General features: G+C 32.6%; 1 pseudogene across 1 annotated transcript; it reads right to left on the bottom strand.

Annotated features, from left to right (window-relative positions):
• Nucleotides 1–266: 266 nt before the first annotated feature.
• On the bottom strand, nucleotides 267–18056 carry LOC148270965 (solute carrier family 25 member 35 pseudogene; annotated as a pseudogene). The gene is made up of 3 exons (XR_015825231.1): nucleotides 17707–18056; nucleotides 14122–14264; nucleotides 267–8887 (listed from the first exon to the last, which is right to left on the bottom strand). The product of XR_015825231.1 is annotated as a solute carrier family 25 member 35 pseudogene (transcript).
• Between the last annotated feature and the right edge of the window lie 293 nt (nucleotides 18057–18349).

Genomic DNA, 18349 nt, shown 5'->3' with positions numbered 1-18349 from the left:
AAAATCTTGTACTATTTGTGCCACTGAAAATATGACACAAATGCGCATACTTTTATTAAAACCATAGTTTAACCGGCACAAAGTAGTTTATTTATATTTCGAGTAGCCGTTTAAGTGTACTGTTAATACTATTGATTCAGGCATACACAAGAATCATTTTCTCAAATTCGAGTAAATCGTAAAATAAACAAAAATGCAGAAGTCTGCCCATCAATGATGTTTTATTTTATTTTTATTTTATTTTATTTGTGAAACCAACAGTTCTACATACATATTTATAGTAAACAAACAGATAAAGTGTATAAACTCAGAACTAATAACAGATTTCCACAAAGTTAGTAAAGAAAATATATTACGTATTAAATAAATAGATGTAAGTTCATACATATAAAAATTTTATTTTCGTGTACTCGTAAATATTTTTCAATAATCAAAGAATTTTTTTTTTCAAACAGTAAATTATTGTAAATTGGGCGGGATTAGAACAGGGATGCTTATAGAGAGGATAAGGAGGGGAAGGGAGATATTCATATTAATTATTATTATTATTTAATATTATACTTTATTTCAACAACGTATTAAACTAAATACATTAGACACCGTCGTGCGAATTTCCCTTATTTTAAGTGTATTTTTCGCAAAAAACGTTTAAAGAGAAATCTGAGGAAAAATAAAACAATTTTCAGGACCACTCAAGGGTGGGTAAACCGCTTACAAAATACAAAATTGTCTCTGGTGCTTACAAATTTACTTCCCTTATTTTTTAAGGTGTTTGCATGGCATATTTTCCGCTACGAAATCACTTTTCTATCTCTATTATGTCAAGTCCTAGACGCCATCAAGAACTTAAGTATTTTCTAAGAATATCTAAAGATGGTTTGAAAATATTCCTCTCCAGTTTCATAACCTCGAAATTCAATTAACTTCGAAGTGAAGATAAGAGATTTTCCAGCAAAATAGCTTCGGTAATTTTTTGATGAAAGTCCAATAAAAAAATTCAACGTGTCTGTCAAATAAAACGATTTCAGATGTTTATAGAAACAAATTTATTTAATAAAATTAATACTTGAAACTCTAACTCAGTCAGAAATAAATTTAAATATGAATAACTCCCTAGGGAAGAAATCCATCTAGTCTGCAAGCATTTGGACAAACGCAAGCATTGTTGAATGAACTAACTGTTAAAAGAAGAAGTATACAAATTCAAAAATTGTTTTTAGGCGTTGTCTATTAGGTGAATTGATTCAGCCGGATGAATCTCTCCCACATGGTTAAGTTTCAGCTCTTTTACTTCACAAAGGTCAACAGATGGAGTTGTGGAAATGTGAATTTTTAAACATGAGCAGAATGATGAATGCTACACAGGGTACTAAGTGGCCACTTAAAACAACCAATGACAGGTCATAAGTCCTGTAAATACCTGGACTGTCATATTTACTTCACAAAAATGTTTTCCTTCGCTTTTGAAACAAATTTAGAATATTTAAACTCATTTAATATCAACTTAATAGCTTAAAATTACTATATCTAAATTATGCTTTTTATATAAATTATTGAATAATAAAGTAGACTCTTCCAACCTACTCTCTAAAATTAATCTAAATGTCCCGTTTCACGTGACAAAAAAAGTATTTATTCCATCTGCCAGTCTGTAGCATTGACTATACACAACACTATTTCCTCTATCGTTCTTGCTCAAAGTAAAATGTTTTTGTTTTGCTATTGATATATTCAACATGCTCATTAATTAATTTTAAAAAAAAAATAAGACTCATTCTTTCTGGCTGCGATACGCTCCCACTTGCTTTTTAATGATGCTCTTGCTTACACACACCTGAACACTTACTCCCGCACAAATCCACACAAAAACACCCATGCACTTACTCTAATACAAATACACACAAACACACCCGTTTGTTTATCAAAATTAAAATGTATGATTTCGAAACTTAGCTGGTCTGTCTTTAAACCATATTTTTTAACGTTATTTTATCAAATCATGTTTATTTCCGCAAAATAAATAAATATTAATTTTGCATTCTTTATTCATACTGTTTTGAAATACATATAATTTTATAATGGAGTTACCATTCTCGAAGACGTTGCAAAAGCGGTGAAACCAGTAACTGATTTTTCCAAATTTATCAAAAGTATTACTCGTCTTTTATTACTATAATAAATTTTGTAATTATTTCGCATGTAAACGTCATAATTTCTCTTCGGTGAGGTCTGCTGATTAGTGAATTGGTTTCACGTAAGCCGGAAATCTATCACGACACTCTATCACTGGTTGATTTTAAAGAACTAGTGACGTCGTTCAAAGTAGTTTGTTTTTATTAAAATATTTTTTAAGTAACTCATAATTTTTAATAAACTCACAATTTAGCGATTTAATTTTAACAGCGCGTAAGAAAAAAAATTATCTCCAATTTCTCGTAGCACTTAACTTCTATATTAATTTAATAAAATGAAAGCCATCCGCGCACACTATCTGCGAGACGTGTTGGATATATATTGTGGGCACAGCGTCCTTGAGGTGAATTCCCCAAAATGGCACAATATAAATTATCCGTAATAATCACTGAATAGGTACAAATGAACTTATAAAATGAAGGCATGACATAATTTGAGGTCAGACGCCAGCCCGGGCATTATAAAAATATGTAATACATTACGAAAAATTATTACGCTTGACGGAACACAGCGAAGCTAATTCTTTGACCTGTTAACAGACAAAGAGATTTATCATAATTTTGATTTATTAGTATGATTTGCAAAGTGCGGGAATGTCTAGCAGAGAAAACAGGTATCAAAACAATATCTCGCAATCGCTGGCAAGATGGCTGAATCGATATTCGACCCCCTTCTCTAGTCGCCACATCCCCCTTCCCCTATACGCCACCCTCTCATACAAAGTATACTAACTAAGGTACAACCAGTGATGCTAATAATTCTGTAGCATTTAGGTAAAGAGGTACACGTCACAAAAATTAAAAAAACGAGTTATTCAGTAGGGTGAAGATATAAAAAATAGGGCAAAAACATTTATTTCTATATTAACAATAAAATTGGTTAGCGTTTTATATTATTTTATTTTTTTCTATTCATATCATTTATGTATTTCAAAATAAAATATTTATTACAATCTAAAATTTAGGACGTACATACGAGTATTATAAGAAGAAAAAATACATAAAAAGGACTCTTGTTAAAGCAGTAAAGCTAGGGTTTCCTAGGACAGCGGCGCCCGTATTTTAACGGCCGTAGTGAACAGTGATGCGGTTGACAGCCGTCGTAACGGTGACTAGAGAGTGGTTTCCTATAAAAATGGTGTTGATAACACCGTTAAAAAATAAAACCACTCTCTATTCACCGCTACGACGGCTGCCTACCGCATCACCGTTCACTACGGCCGTTAAGATACGGGCACCGCTGTCCTAGGAAACCCTAGCTTAAGAGAATCCTTCTCCGGAAAACCTCTTCGGATTCACGGAACAGATCAACATCCAGAGCGATGTTGTTCAGTATAGCGGTAGGCCTTCCAACAGGCATAACTAATATAACCTTCGTCAGGTTAGTAATGTATATTGGAATATGAAAGAATCTATGCTGACGCTGTCTTGGGTTATTATCAGGAACATATAAACCAACGCTCATCGTAATCTCAGAATTATCAACCATACCGCGCAACAGCCGATAAAAATGTGTAGTCAAATACACATTCCTTCTAGTCTCTAAATTGTTGTAGCCATGCACACCCTAAAGAAACTCGGTCGGATAGATCCAAGAATAATACCCGCACTCTTTTTCAATATATATCTTTATTAATATATGTGTGTTTGTTTGTCCGTTACAGCATCTCCTCCGAAACAGCGAGTCGTAGCGACATGAAATTTGGACTCGTCATTTAAAGTAAAATTTGTAGTTTAATTGTCATATTTTATACTCAAATTTGTCTCGACATTTACTCGATGCAAGATTGAACTTATTAACGGTAAGTCGTAGAGACGTATAATTTGAATCAAAAATGTAAAGTACCATTTCTAGATCAACCGCGATATTGTTAAGCCAAAATGTTTGACTCTGCTCGATTGCAAATCATCACTTGAAATGGAACTTTTAGGCCACTGTGCAATTTTCAGGCAAAATGAGTTAAATAATATGTTTAAAAAAAAAGGCTACCATTGTCAAATAAATAAAAAATAATTTGAAAATACTCTTACCTAAATAGTACACGTAACTTGTAAAAAAATTGCCTTTATCAACAAAGAAAACCCAAATATGAAAAGAAACACCATATGGCTTGTACCGCTCTACGTATTTCATTCTTAAGTTTACGGATAAAAAATTTATGTTATGATAACATCCAAAATAGTGTTTATCAAAGAAATGCACCAGTTTTTATTACATATTTTACTACATTGTTTATTTATTGATTTGGTGTTTATTTTGTAGATTTACAAACTGGAATGTAACGACTACAATGCAGTTTACGTGGGGCAAACTGGGCGCTCTTTCTTAACTAGATATTCAGAACACATAAAATCCTTTAAAAATAAAAAAACAAGATTCACAATTTGCCAATCTCCTAATTGAAAATAATCATAAAATTCATTACTTAAATAAACCAGTTCCATTACATGTTGAAAGCAAGGGGCGTAAACTAAATATTCTCGAATAATTGAAAATTAATAAATATCTAAATAATCCTAATTTTAAAATAATAAATGAACAAACCAACCTAATATCTTCACCACTATTAAACATATTTAAATAGACTGTTATTCTTCACTTTGATCCTTTTTGTACACGCTTATATGACGCGTAATTAATAAATGAATCATGTTAGAATTGCATTTATATATTTTGATAAGAAATTCTTAAAAATATAAATATTGGATAATAATACATTTATGTTTATATAAATTTCATCATAATTTTTCAATCATGTTTTAAAATTAAAATGAACAGCAACCTATTATCAAATTATTGATATTTTTTTGACAACGATTATCTAAAGTTACAAAACTATAAAGCTTCATTAATTATCTCACAATACATACTTGTATGTCAATAAATAATTACTTAGTTGTATTTTTCCCAAAATTCAAATATAAATACCTAAATTCCCTATTACCTATTTAACACTAAGCCTCGCCCTTAATCATTGGTTTTTCTATCAATTATGATTAATGTGCATGCTATAGTTCATAAGACTATTTTTATTTTCTACTTAAGTACCTTGAATTATATAACTATATAAGGACTTTCAATCCATCTAATCTTCACATTTGTTTGAAAATACCCTAACAAGGCGACACAATTGTCACGAAAGTTTTGTTTTTATATTTGTAAAAATGAAAATAAAGAGATCAGTACACTAAAATCAGCGTTTGATTTCTAATATTATAAGTCTTATATTGTTTATATTTACGTTACATTCGTTTTTTTCTATTTTTATATATTTTTAGCTTTTTAATAAAAAAAAATTCTATTGAATATGTTCTGTAACTTGAATTATAAAAATAAAACTTTTATTTTATTGGTTGGTTGGAAGAAATTGCCATTTGGCAATACAAATAACATCATGTACAAATAACATCATGTACAAAAAGTTAAATGAATAAATAAAAATAAAAAACATTATGTATTAGCGCACATAGATTTTTAAATTAAAAAAAAACTATTTAATAACATTATCTCATTTCTACTTTCGCTTGTAGATTCGGCGCCTATAAGTAAGAAGTAACAGGTGATAGATTTAATTATAAAGAAGAATCAATTTTCTGGAGGATTTTTTGATTAAAACTGACACTTGACGTTAAAAAATATTTAAAACAGGAAGACTTTAAATTCACAAAAATATGATTGAAACTTGAAACGCCTTAGGCCAAGAACGATTTGATTTCATAAATCGACCAACTGAACTTTCCTATCGTTACCTAATGTATTTATTTATTATATTATATATTTATTATATATATACAACACGACAAATTCATTTTTATTAAAATTTATTTCCCAAAAAAAATTATGTTCAAAACTCTTTTATTTATCGTAGCTGCTCCAAATTTAATTTACTTTGTCCCCATTTAGATATTTTTAATACAAAATTTGTGACTTCAAAAAAAACTTTTTGAAACACTGTAAAATGAAACATTTGTCAGTGTGTAATAAGTTTATGTTTCTTTAATTATGTTTATTTGATTATAATATCAAAGTTTTGAATTGGTCAACTGTATTATGAAAATTCCTCTCCTCCACTCCTCCACTCTATTTCCTCATCCCTTAACCTTCTTACGAGCTCTTTTTTTTCTCATGTCTTGTATGATATATTATTTTTCTCTTTACTGTGTAACATGTTTTCTCATTATATTTGTGAAAAACTTTAACTGGATGTATGTGCTATTTTTATATTTAGTATTCTCATATAAAAACTGTTGTTTTTCCTTAATAAATAAATATAAAAATATCACAAATAAAATTATTTCTGAAAGAGAAAAAATAATAATAATGCGCATCAAAAACAGAGAAAAAAAATCATAAAAAAGAAAGTTTTATTACGACTTAGTAATTAGTATTAAACAGTGCATTTAAGAACATTTTAAAATGAATAATTGTTGTAATAAAAATGTCTATTTCACAAGTAAATTTGTTGGCTTAGGAATGTAAACGCAGAATCATAGAGTTTCATGCATAGTTAGTACCTACGTATTAATTAATATATCGATCTCTCGAGTGTTTTTTAAACAAGTCAGTCACAAACATTGGTTATCCATCTTTTTCCATATTCCATCCTAAAACAATAGCCACATCTCTGTTGAGATACTGAATACACGTGCTATTTATTTTATGAAATATATCGAGGTTGAACAAGTAAAATGGGGTGTTTTTGAACCGTATCAAATGTGGAAAGGAAACATTTCCAAGCCCCTAACCCTTCCTTCTGTTACCTTTGCATACATTTTATGCAACTTGTAAAAGTGGGTCGTGAGGGTGAAATCTACCCCCGCCTAGGGTAGCTCGTGTAAGAATCTGATGTCTCTCTACGGGGTGAAAATATCGATCGAATATTTCTAAAGTTGAAAACATCAATGGTGTCTATATTTCCACTTGATTAAAATGTAGAATCTCTTGGGAAAACGGTATCATTTCAACACTTGATGCTACAATCTTCTTCAATAAGAAACTAATGCGAAACGTTGAACCCAATATCGTCAGTGAAGTTTTAACAGTGCGTAAGTCAAATCGGAGCTATTTTTTATCGACAGTGCTGAAATCATAAAAATACTTTATTTAAAAGAACTTTTGCATGAAAGCGTTTCTAATTCTTTCAATGAACTGATTTTAAATACTTCTTCCGAAAATTTATACTGCTAATGTTGTTTATCACTTTTATTTTGGGCAATTATTTTTCTCTCCTGTAAAATATTAATTTTTATTTACACATTGTTAGTGCTTAACTGAGATTTAAACTGTCAGTAGAGTCGCAGTGAGTCATAAAAGTAAAATGGATTGTCAAATGTAAAGTGTATAGTTTATGTAAGGTTTTTGTTATTTTCATTGTGCGTTTTCTAATATAAATAATATAGATATACTAATAGATAGTTTTTAAAACAGTCTGAATATTTTGTTAATTATCTCTGTTTATTAAGCTAGTCTTCTTTGTTTATTCTAAAATGTAAAAATATTTCAAAAAAGTATATTGTTAAGTGTCCTCGGCGCGGGTTACCCCAGTGAGGTCACATTATTTTTATTATTGATTATAGTTTGTAAGAGTTAAATATGAATAAATAAATAAATAAAATATCTTGCTGGAGGGTGTGATTCTATAAAATGCTGCGAACGCCCAGTTGCATTCCACCGGCAACACTACTGACTAGTCCTACTCGTTAGCGTCTACGTCGCGAACCCCGGGCAATGGGATCGCACTCATAATGGTGTGATCTCGGCAGATAACGAGAGGATGAAAGGCGAGTTTCTGGCGCCTCCAAACCAGAACCAACTAGCTATAGGAAGGTTACCCCGGCAGAATCCACCAGAGAAGGCAACGGGAAACCACTCTGGTCACCTTTTCCCAGGAGTCGCTATGGCGAGTATATCCAATAAGCAGTTGTCCTGGCTGCGGAATACAAGAGTAGCGCAGGACCGAGTTGCTTTCGCTGTAGTGATCGCCAACGTCGGGAAGACCTGACAAGGCATGACAAGAAGAAGAACAACTTAACTGACGATACATTCTAAAGGTTTCAAAACAATTCAGAAACAACCCTTAGATATTATATTAAATTATTTATGACCGACCGAAGTGTAAATTTTAGTTTCGGCTCTAATTTCGATCTGTTTCGGTCGATGAAACCAGTTTCGGCTGCGGTTCCAGTTTGGGCCACTTTTCAACTCAGCCAAAACCTGCGGTCGGGATGTGTCGAATTTTAATACGTTCGGCTGTTCTCGGGTAAATTAAAACTAGACTGATTTTGTGATTTGTTGACTACGAGTTCTAAGATCTTTAATATTTATATTTTTGTAGTTCCTTTGTATTGTAATAGTTGAAGCTCCTATAGCGTACATTAAAGAACTGCTATTCTTGGTCCAAAGTAAACCTAACCTCAAATCTGGTCATACGAAAAATTGGCACGATCGAGGGGCGCGTTTTAAGTATTTTATTTTATAAATATTATTTACATTTAAGCATTTTGTTTTTCTATTTTTTTAACAAAATTCTTAAGATACTCCCAAAATATTAAACAAAGAACAGTATGAGGAGCCAGCCTTAAATACAACGGACCAACTCCTTTGTAAAGTCCTAAAAACCCTTCAGATTTAACTATTTTTACTCCACAATCAATAATTCCACTATAAGTTTTTCCTCTGCCCAGCGCGTCTGTATCTGAAAAAAAAACATATTTATTTAAAGCAATTACATGGGGATATTCCGATAATTGTCTTAAAACAAACGATTTTAAAATATATGTCGACTGCTTGACTTTGTAAAAACTCCCTTAAAGTAAATTTCCTTCACCGGGAAAAACTGAACACGTGAACAAATGTTATCGTAAAGGTCAGATAAAAAAGCTTAGGCAAGTCCAAAAATATTAAGTTTATTTTATTTTCATGCCTTGACAATATGTGTCGCAGTCGGCAGCCGGCACATTCCATGTCATCTTTGTAGTGCGTAGAATCGGGAGCCATGTTGAGTTAAATTTCAGCCCTTCGTCTTTTTTAAGTGTTAATTTTTTTATTTTATTTATACATTTATCATAAGAGGGGTAGGGTATTAAAAGCAAACTTAGAAATCTCCACAAAAAATGGAAAACTAGTTATTTTTTTTAACTTTTTTTTTAAAATTATAATAGCATAATTATACATTTTTACAATTTAAAAAAATTTCACTTGTTATATTTTTACTAAAACTAAAATCCCACCAAGCCACTTTTTGTAGCTTGTTGGTGAAGATTATATTTATACTGACTTAATAATATTATTTACATTTATAAAAACAATGAATAACATATAAAAATTAACAGCCGGAAAGATCAGAATAAACATGTTTATACAAATAATAATTTATAAATTTATTTTTTAAATACAAGAAAATATATGAAAAAATAAAATATTTACACCTAAGCTACTATTCATATATAAACTCTTGATCGAGTAGCCACTCTCTTATTTTGCTATTGTTACAATTTGAGTTAAATTTAAGTTCTTTTGGTAATAAATTAAAAATTCTAGGTACTAAATATTTGAGAGTTCTATTTCCATATTTATTACATACTTTTGATACTACCAAGCCATCATTAGACGTGAAGCGTGTATTGATGCCAAAATAAACTATACATAAAAACCTACCTACCTTAATATTAGCGTCATTCAAAACCGTCTCTAAATATTGCAAAAACAGATTTCAATAATACTACTTGACACCGCAAATTCAGCATTCTTCGCTGAGTTGGTGGAACATAATTAAAAATCTCACAATTCTTTTTTTAATGTCTTTCGCAAATATCTCAGTAACTGGTGGCCTCCATGGTGTAGTGGTTAAGACGCTTGACACGGGAGGTTCCGGGTTCGATTCCCGGTGAGGACACAAAAATCTGATGTGATTTTTCTCAAGCCTGGGTGTTCTGTGATATAGTTCACCACTGTTATTAGACTTTCTGACCTGTTGTGCAAAAAAAACCTCCCATAATGGAGATTTCAAAGTTTGCCTCCTTATAATATAGGTGGGAAGAAATTGCCTTAAGGCAATATGCCCGCCCATATATGTATATTTATTGTATATGTATATAAAGTGTAAAATAAATCAATAAACATGAAGTCATCAATACGTTTTTTGCAATGTTTTCGGGACGAAAAAGTCATTAATTTTATAAAATGTATGTATTTTATAAAGGCATAGAAACTTTGGAAGCGATTTGCCGAAAAACAAGAATTTGTAACTTAATGACACCTTGCGCTACACCGACGATATATACATTTTTTTGTACACTCTGCCCAGCTAACGAGTTTTTTGGTTATTAAATTATTACAACAGAGATGAAGAACATTTTAGAGAAGGTAATATAGAAGTCTAGGCATCTACAGGGCTTATGTCCTGTCATTGGCCGGTTCAAGTGGGCCACTTTACACACTGTGTAACAGTCACCATTCTGCCTATATTTGAACATCTATGTTTCTTAAATTCTTTCACCTGTTGATGTTTGTGAAGTTGAAGAGCTAAAACCTTTATTTATGCGGGTGAGATTCATCTAAATTTATTTCAACAGAGAGGGAAAAAGTTTTCGAGAAGGGAATATGGAAGTCTAGGCATTTACAGGGCTTATGACCCGTCATTGGCTGGTTTGAGTGGCCTCTTTACACACTGTGTAACATTCACCATTCTGCCCATGTTTGAACATCCACATTTCCTCAACTCTTCCATCTGTTGACTTTTGTGAAGTAAAAGAGCTGAAACCTTTATCACTTGTTACACAGTGTGTAAAGTGGCCACTCAAACCAGCCAATGACAGGTCATAAGCCCTGTAAATGCCTAGACTTCCATATTCCCTTCTCGAAAACTTTTTCCCTCTCTGTTGAAATAAATTTAAATACGAACAACTCTCTAGGGAGGAAATCCAGCCAGTCTGCAAGCATTTGGACATAATCAAACATTGTTGAGATTCATCTAATTTAATTATTTCACCTACATACTAAACAACGCGCAACGCATGAAAATCTTATTTTTTCAATATCTGTAATTCTTCGTCAACTAGGTGGATTTATCAACGATACCGCGATTGAATTTTTAATATTTTTTTGCACCAATCGACACGAGCCTTCCAACGCGAACAAATCTTTTTAACACATTGTATCTCGGAACAGTGTAAACACGTGATTGTGTACCCGAGCGTTGGGTCTCGGTCCCGTGTTTTCACGTGGTGTACCAGCTTTCTAAAAATGCGCATTTTATTCACATCTAGTGACTTTTATTAGTACTTTTTCGTAGTTTTATGAATAGTAAATACGCAAACCATTCCAAAGCTGTCATCTGATTTGCAATATCGGTAAATGAAAGGATCTCTTTTATCGATTGAAATCACATGTTTTTTTCACGGCCACTTGTGACCGCCATTGACCATTACGATTTCGCCCAGTTTCGCTTGCAGTTGACGTTTGATTTTGAAGATTGTTTACGAGGGATATTTTACACACCTGAAAGTATGTTGGAATATAATAAGTATATGAGCGGTGTGGACATCTTGGACCAGTTCTTGTCCTATTACAATATCCACAAGAAGACCATTAAGTGGTCGAAAAAACTATTTTTTCACCTTGTTATGTGTGTTCTGTTTAATTATTTTATATAATATAAGAAAAATAATCTTAGTAACAACAAAAAAAAATAGAGTTTATTTGTTAGATTATGTAGGTTTTTTAGTTTTAAGTAATCATTTTTCGCCTTCTGGAGACCACATTTTGCAGTCACCGGATCCACTCCGAGTGCGAAACTTGCAGGATCTACCGAACAGGTTGTCAGGAGGTTTTAATAGCTATCCCTGCCACAGAAAAAAAGACAAACCCTGTTGAACCTGCAAGGTGTGTGCAAAGCACAAAAAAAGGAGTGATACCCGGTTTATTTTTATTTTATTTTTATTTTCTTTTATTCTTTTATGTGCAAACATTACAATGTGGCTCTCCATAAAGGCCAATGTTGGCAAAACTATCATATAAAAATGACTTATTAAATAGTTTTAATTAAATATGAGAAGTTTCAATTGATTTAACTCAGTATTTTTATAATTATGACACTTATAAGAAACCCTTCACAAAACATAAATTTTAACAAAAATGGGCCGGGCACGGGGTAAATTTTATGTGTATTCGACCGGTGCTCATAGTGCATAAATTTTCATACAATATTGAATGTATGTGAGTGGAACTATAGCCCAAGCATGCTTCAATCTCACGGTATGTCACATGATGATCTTGCAATATCAGTTCACGCAAAGCATCGATTTTTTCTGTCACAACAGCCGATTTTGGACAACCTTCACAAAATTCGTCCTGTAACGAAGTGCGACCACGATTGAATTCAGAAAATCAGCGAAACACGGTGGTTTAAGAAGATGCTTCATCACCAAAAGTCGCAGCGAGTTGATTAGCATACTGTTGTTGGTTTAATCCACGTCGAAAGTCATAGAAAATCATCGCACGAAAATGTTCACTATTTAGTTCCATTTTTTTAACAAAATAAAATTTCCAAGTATCTGTAAACAATACAAATATCACTCGTATGACAAAACGTTCTGAGTACGTGTACCATTAAAAATGGCAACCTTTTCGATGACAATGTCAGATTTGACATATTCACACTGGTGTTGCCATATCTCAAAACTTAAGTAGCAACCTTCGTACCTGATTAAACCATTTAGCATTTTGAATCTCCCATAATCTATTCTGTTACCACTTTCGATGCTTTTCTCTGTTGTGAAAGTACCTTATTGAGTTCTGATGGATATTTGCGTCCCTTTACCCGCAGGGGACAGAAATAGGTTTATCCGATCACGTTTCTTCCTTGAAAATACAGATTATATTGAACCAGTTTTATGTTTACGTCTAACGAGATTACTGATTTAACTTTTTAGTTCCTCTGCCAATCAATAAAGCATACAATTAAAATTATTAGCTAAATCAGCCTTCGTTTACAAGCAATGCAACATACCGTACAGCTATGGCCTATATTTTCCCAACTTCTTCGGATAATTTCTTCAAAATCACGGACAGTGTATACTTGTAATGCCGAATTAAATAGACTACAGTAATTTTGCTAATAAGCGACGTGATAACAATTTCTCACCATGGTTACTTATCGTATTTGCTATCACAATGCAACATCCATGAACACCTAATATTAAATGTCAAAATATTTACGTTTCGCGACGTATAATCCTGCTGCGCAATCACATATTTGAATTTCACCAGTCTAAATATGGAAAATATTCCAAAACTGCTATTTTTATTTATTTCTTTATTATTTATGATGCTATTTATTGCATTTAGCCAGCGGTTGGCAAGCCAAATGTCAAGAAAAACAGTCACCATAGTAATTGTCATTTAATTTTCACTTTTTTGTATTAGATACTCCTTACTATTTTGCAAATGGAATACATTGTATTATTTTTTTTAGTAAACGCCGATTTTTCACCAATGAACAGTATTTATTTACGAGGAAAACAAAAAACAAACCGACACGAGCGTTGACTTAGAGATTACACACGCGTTGACTTATGACTGCGATAACTTAAGCATGTTCATTGTGTTCGCTCGAATGTTTAGCATGTTTTTAAGCACGTCGATAGTTATTTTTGGTTGAGCTACAGGGCAACTAACCAATGTGACGTCACGGGAGGAGTAATTTTTAAATAACGAAACTTAAAAAAATAAAACCGACGAGATTATTTAAGTTTTTATTTGATTATAATTTTTAATTTTAATACTAATTTAAAACTACAAAAATAAATTGTATTGTATTTAAATAGATTTTCGACTCAAAATCCGATACTAGTAACATTTTTTTTAACTTCACGGTTTTTTTAAAAACACAATTATGTCGCACGAATGTTTATTTAAAGTTATCTTTACCTTGATTATATATTCTGGTCGACATGCAGTCAAAGGGACACATGACCATGACCACGGCGACTCCGCTTATATTGCTGGCCACGAATGCCGCCAAAATCGGAGAATCAACAAGAACATTATTCCTTTTCAGCATGTCCTTGGACCTTTGAAAATAAAAAGAAAACAGCCTAATAATTATCTGGCAGTACGACAAATCTTTTTCTAGCATTTTTGTCAACTTCAATTTGTTGGGTAATTACTACAACCAGGTAACTTTAAAATCAGCATTTTTGAGTTAACCACGACCAGCATATTTTTGTATATTCCTCCATAAATGCTTAAAATAGGTGAATAGTGATTTATTAGAATCATATTATGATAGTTTGAATGTATGACTCGTCTATTTGTAGCGTAGAGGATTTTTTTATTTATTTATTAAACACTTTATAAACATACTAGCGGCCCCGACAGACGTTGCCCTGCCCGAAAGTTGGTTTGCCTGCTATTACCTTAGAAAAGAGATTCATTCATTGATAAGTTGGTACCTAGATACTTTTTTATGATTGAATTTCAAAACTAAACATTGTTAATATTGAATTTAAGTAAGTACTTAGGTACTTGTTTATGCTTGAATTTCAAAAGTTAAGATAAATATTTTTTCAAATATGGCACACTTTTTGCAAACGTCAAACTCCGGTCTTCTCACCAACGGAGGGGCGTACTTATTTATGTACGAATACAATTTTCAAAAATGTATTGAATTTGATATTATTTGAGTACTACCAAAAATCCAGTAAAATGAAATAAATGTGTAGAAATTATAAGGAATTTGAATTCCCATAAGGAAAGAATTTGATTGAGATCCATAAAAAACAAATGCTGTTTGTAAACATTCAAAATCAAACTTTCTTTATACACAAAAAACAACATCATTCGATTTTTTTGTAAATGCATTCTCCTCAAATGCAACCGTGGTAGATCGATGAATTAAATATTTATGCTCCTTACTTCTTTTTTACATGTTGGATTGAAGATTTATATATATACGAACACGCACAGCGCAAAGATCTATATTTCTCTGAAAACCGCACGTAAAGCACGGTTAAGCCGTTTAGGAGGAGTTTGGTGACATCACACGTACAAAGAAATTATATATATAAAGATAAGGGCGGGCATATCGCCCTAAAGCAATTTCTTCCTACCTTCCCAAACCGTTCAATTTGAGAAAATTACAAGTACATGGGCATATTGAATCTTACGATTTTATACAAAATTAAAAACAAAGATTAACAAAATGAAATAAATTACACCATACTATGAAGAGTGGAGAGGGGGTGGGAAGATCAGAAAAAGGGTAAAGGAACAAATCAAATATTTAGATAGTGACATTTCAATCTTGACTTGAATGTAAATAAAGAAGGGGCGTCTCTAACATAAGTGGGTAGATTATTTCACAGTTGAACAGCTACTACTGTGAAAGAGGAGGCAAGAAAATTAGAACGATGAAAGGGTATTAAAGGGGCTCTCTCGTTACTTAAACGAAGAGGAATATGTTTCGTGTTAATATGATATTTGTAAAGAATTGTTATTTTACCAATGTTTTGTTGCAAAGTGGCGTGTATAAAATGAAGGATTTCTACAATATTATTAGTTTGTCCAAATGTTTGCGGACTAGCTGGATTTCCTCCATAGGAAGTAATTAATATTTAAATATGATGCAACACAGAGGAAAAACATTTTTGAGAAAAGAATATGGAAGTCTATGCATTTCCAAAGCTTATGGCCTGTCATTGGCAGGTTAAAATGGCCACTTTACACACTGTGTACCATGAGGTATCTTCCTCTGAAGTTTCGCGGTCTGGCCCTGAAAAACCGCGTATATGTAATTGGTTTTGTTGTTTATGAATATTTTAGTTTTTTATTGTTTATTATGTTAATTATAATTAGGTTAATTGGTTTAATCAGGCGAGAGTGTAAATCTGAGACAAGTATAATTGATAAGATTAAGAAAGGGTCTCTGAGATGGTTTGGTCACGTAGAACGAATGGACGACGAGAGAATGGTAAAACAAGTATATATGGCGAAAATGAACGGCAACGTTAGACGAGGACGACCAAGGAATACGTGGCATGATCAGATAAACCAAAATCTTAAGTCTGGTCATGTCAAAAGCAGACAGAACCGAAGGGCATGTATGACAAGATGTATGAATGTGGAAGTGGCTAGGAGTGTATGCCAGGATAGACGTGTGTGGCGGTCCATTCTCTCTGCCTACCCCTACGGGGAAATAGCGTGATGGTAGTAGTAGTAGTAGTAGTAGTAGGTTTAATTACGTTTTTTTATTGTTATTATTTTGTTAATTTTTTTAACTTTGTAAAATAGCTAATCTTAGGCATGTTTCACATTTTGTAAAATGTTTCCCTCGGCACGGGACACCCCAGTGAGGGAACATTATTCTGTATAAAAAAAAGAATACAAACAATGTAAAAGTAAAAATAAATTAAATAAAATAAAATAAATTGGCCTATAATTTTGGTTTACTTGTAAATATTGCTTTCTTTGTTACAATGGCTGTTGTTTTTTTTTCATAAATAAAATGCAGTGCATGCACACAAATGCTTTGCACTTACAGCAAATCGGCTAAACAAAATGGATTTTTTACCCTCGAAAATAGACGCACTATATCTGAATTATGCTATTAATATAAATTATTCGATAATAAAGTAGACTCTTTTAACCTACTCTCCAAAATTAATCTTTATGTCCCCTTCGCGTGACAAGAAATAAGTATTTATTCCATCTGCCAGTCTGTAGCACTAACTATGCACAACACTCTTTTCTCTATCGTTCTTGCTCCAACTAAAATACTTTTTTTTCATCTATTGATATATTTAACACGCTTCTGGTTGCGATACGATCTCACTTACTATTTAATGATGCTCACACTTACACACACCTGAACACTTACTCCCACACAAATACACATACACGCCTCTACACGTACTCTAATACAAATACACATAATCACACCTTTTGATGTACCACAATTTAATATGTATGATTTTTATTTAGAAACTTCGCTGGCCGTCTTTAAACCGCATCTTTTTTATGTTATGATATCATTGTCGAATGTTTGTTTCTGTGAAATAAAGAAAATATTCTCATATACACATAAATTCAAAAAAAAATCAAAGAAAAACACATAAATTTACATATAAAAATGACGTGCTAGTTATGTTTTCTCTACCCCCGCGAGAGCGTTCCAAATCGCACTGCAGGAACAATATATTACAGTAAAGAACCACCTTCAAAATCAATATTTTACGTTTACTCTACCAGGAATCTTATCCAGTACCTCAAATATGGAAGGCAAACGCAAAAACTACTACACTACAAAATAGACTTTTCTTTATTTAATCAAATACAGTATTTTTTACAGTATTTTTTTCTGAGAATACCCACTAAGTCGTAAACACTTGACCAGACTTATAATTCTATTTCAAACATAGAGTTGGATTCTTCACCCGTTCGTACTCAGATATAATAAAGCTACATAAAAAATAATGGAGTTATGGGTTATCTTCTTTAGTTATTTATATTTCTCACTTGGTAAAAGTTGTGAGTTGGACAGGGCTACCAACGCCCGCCCTTAGCACAGAACTCTGCCACCCCCTCATCAGCCCTGAGAGTCCACTAGACCGGACTATGCTCTCCACGGCGTGCCAAGACCCTCTGTAATCGTGCTGGTACCCGACAGCTATGCTCTGGCTAGACTTGGATTGGATCTGGGTCTTCAGAAGGTAGAATGGGCTGCCAAAGTAGGCGCCCGTCACTCCAGCGACTGAGCCGAAGAAAATGCTCTTTAGTGTGTCGGTTTCGCCTCTGCTGTTTTTCGTCAGCTGGTGCGACTCGGCTGTTTGGTAGATTCCTAACCTTAAAAAGGCGATAATTAACTTTCAACAAAGATAAACAACAATGTTTGCGTATGTCCAAATGCTGGCAGTCAGGCCGAATTCCTTCCTTAGAGAATAATTTAGATCTAAATTTATTGTAACATAGAGGGAAAATATTTTTAAATAAGGGAATATGGAAGTCTACACATTTACAAGGTTTTTGAACTGGCGTTGGCTGGTTTAAGCGGCCACTTTACACACTGTAACATTCACCACATCCACATTTCCTCAACTCTTCCATCTGTAGACTTTCGTGAAGTGAAAGAGCTGAAACCTTTATCATGTGGGTGAGATTT

This window comes from Micrasema longulum, unplaced genomic scaffold (assembly GCF_059751315.1).
Source record: "Micrasema longulum isolate JH-2025_06_02 unplaced genomic scaffold, ASM5975131v1 h1tg003216l, whole genome shotgun sequence".
In the NCBI taxonomy this organism is placed as follows: domain Eukaryota; kingdom Metazoa; phylum Arthropoda; class Insecta; order Trichoptera; family Brachycentridae; genus Micrasema; species Micrasema longulum.
This window is presented reverse-complemented; position numbering and strand designations above follow the sequence as displayed.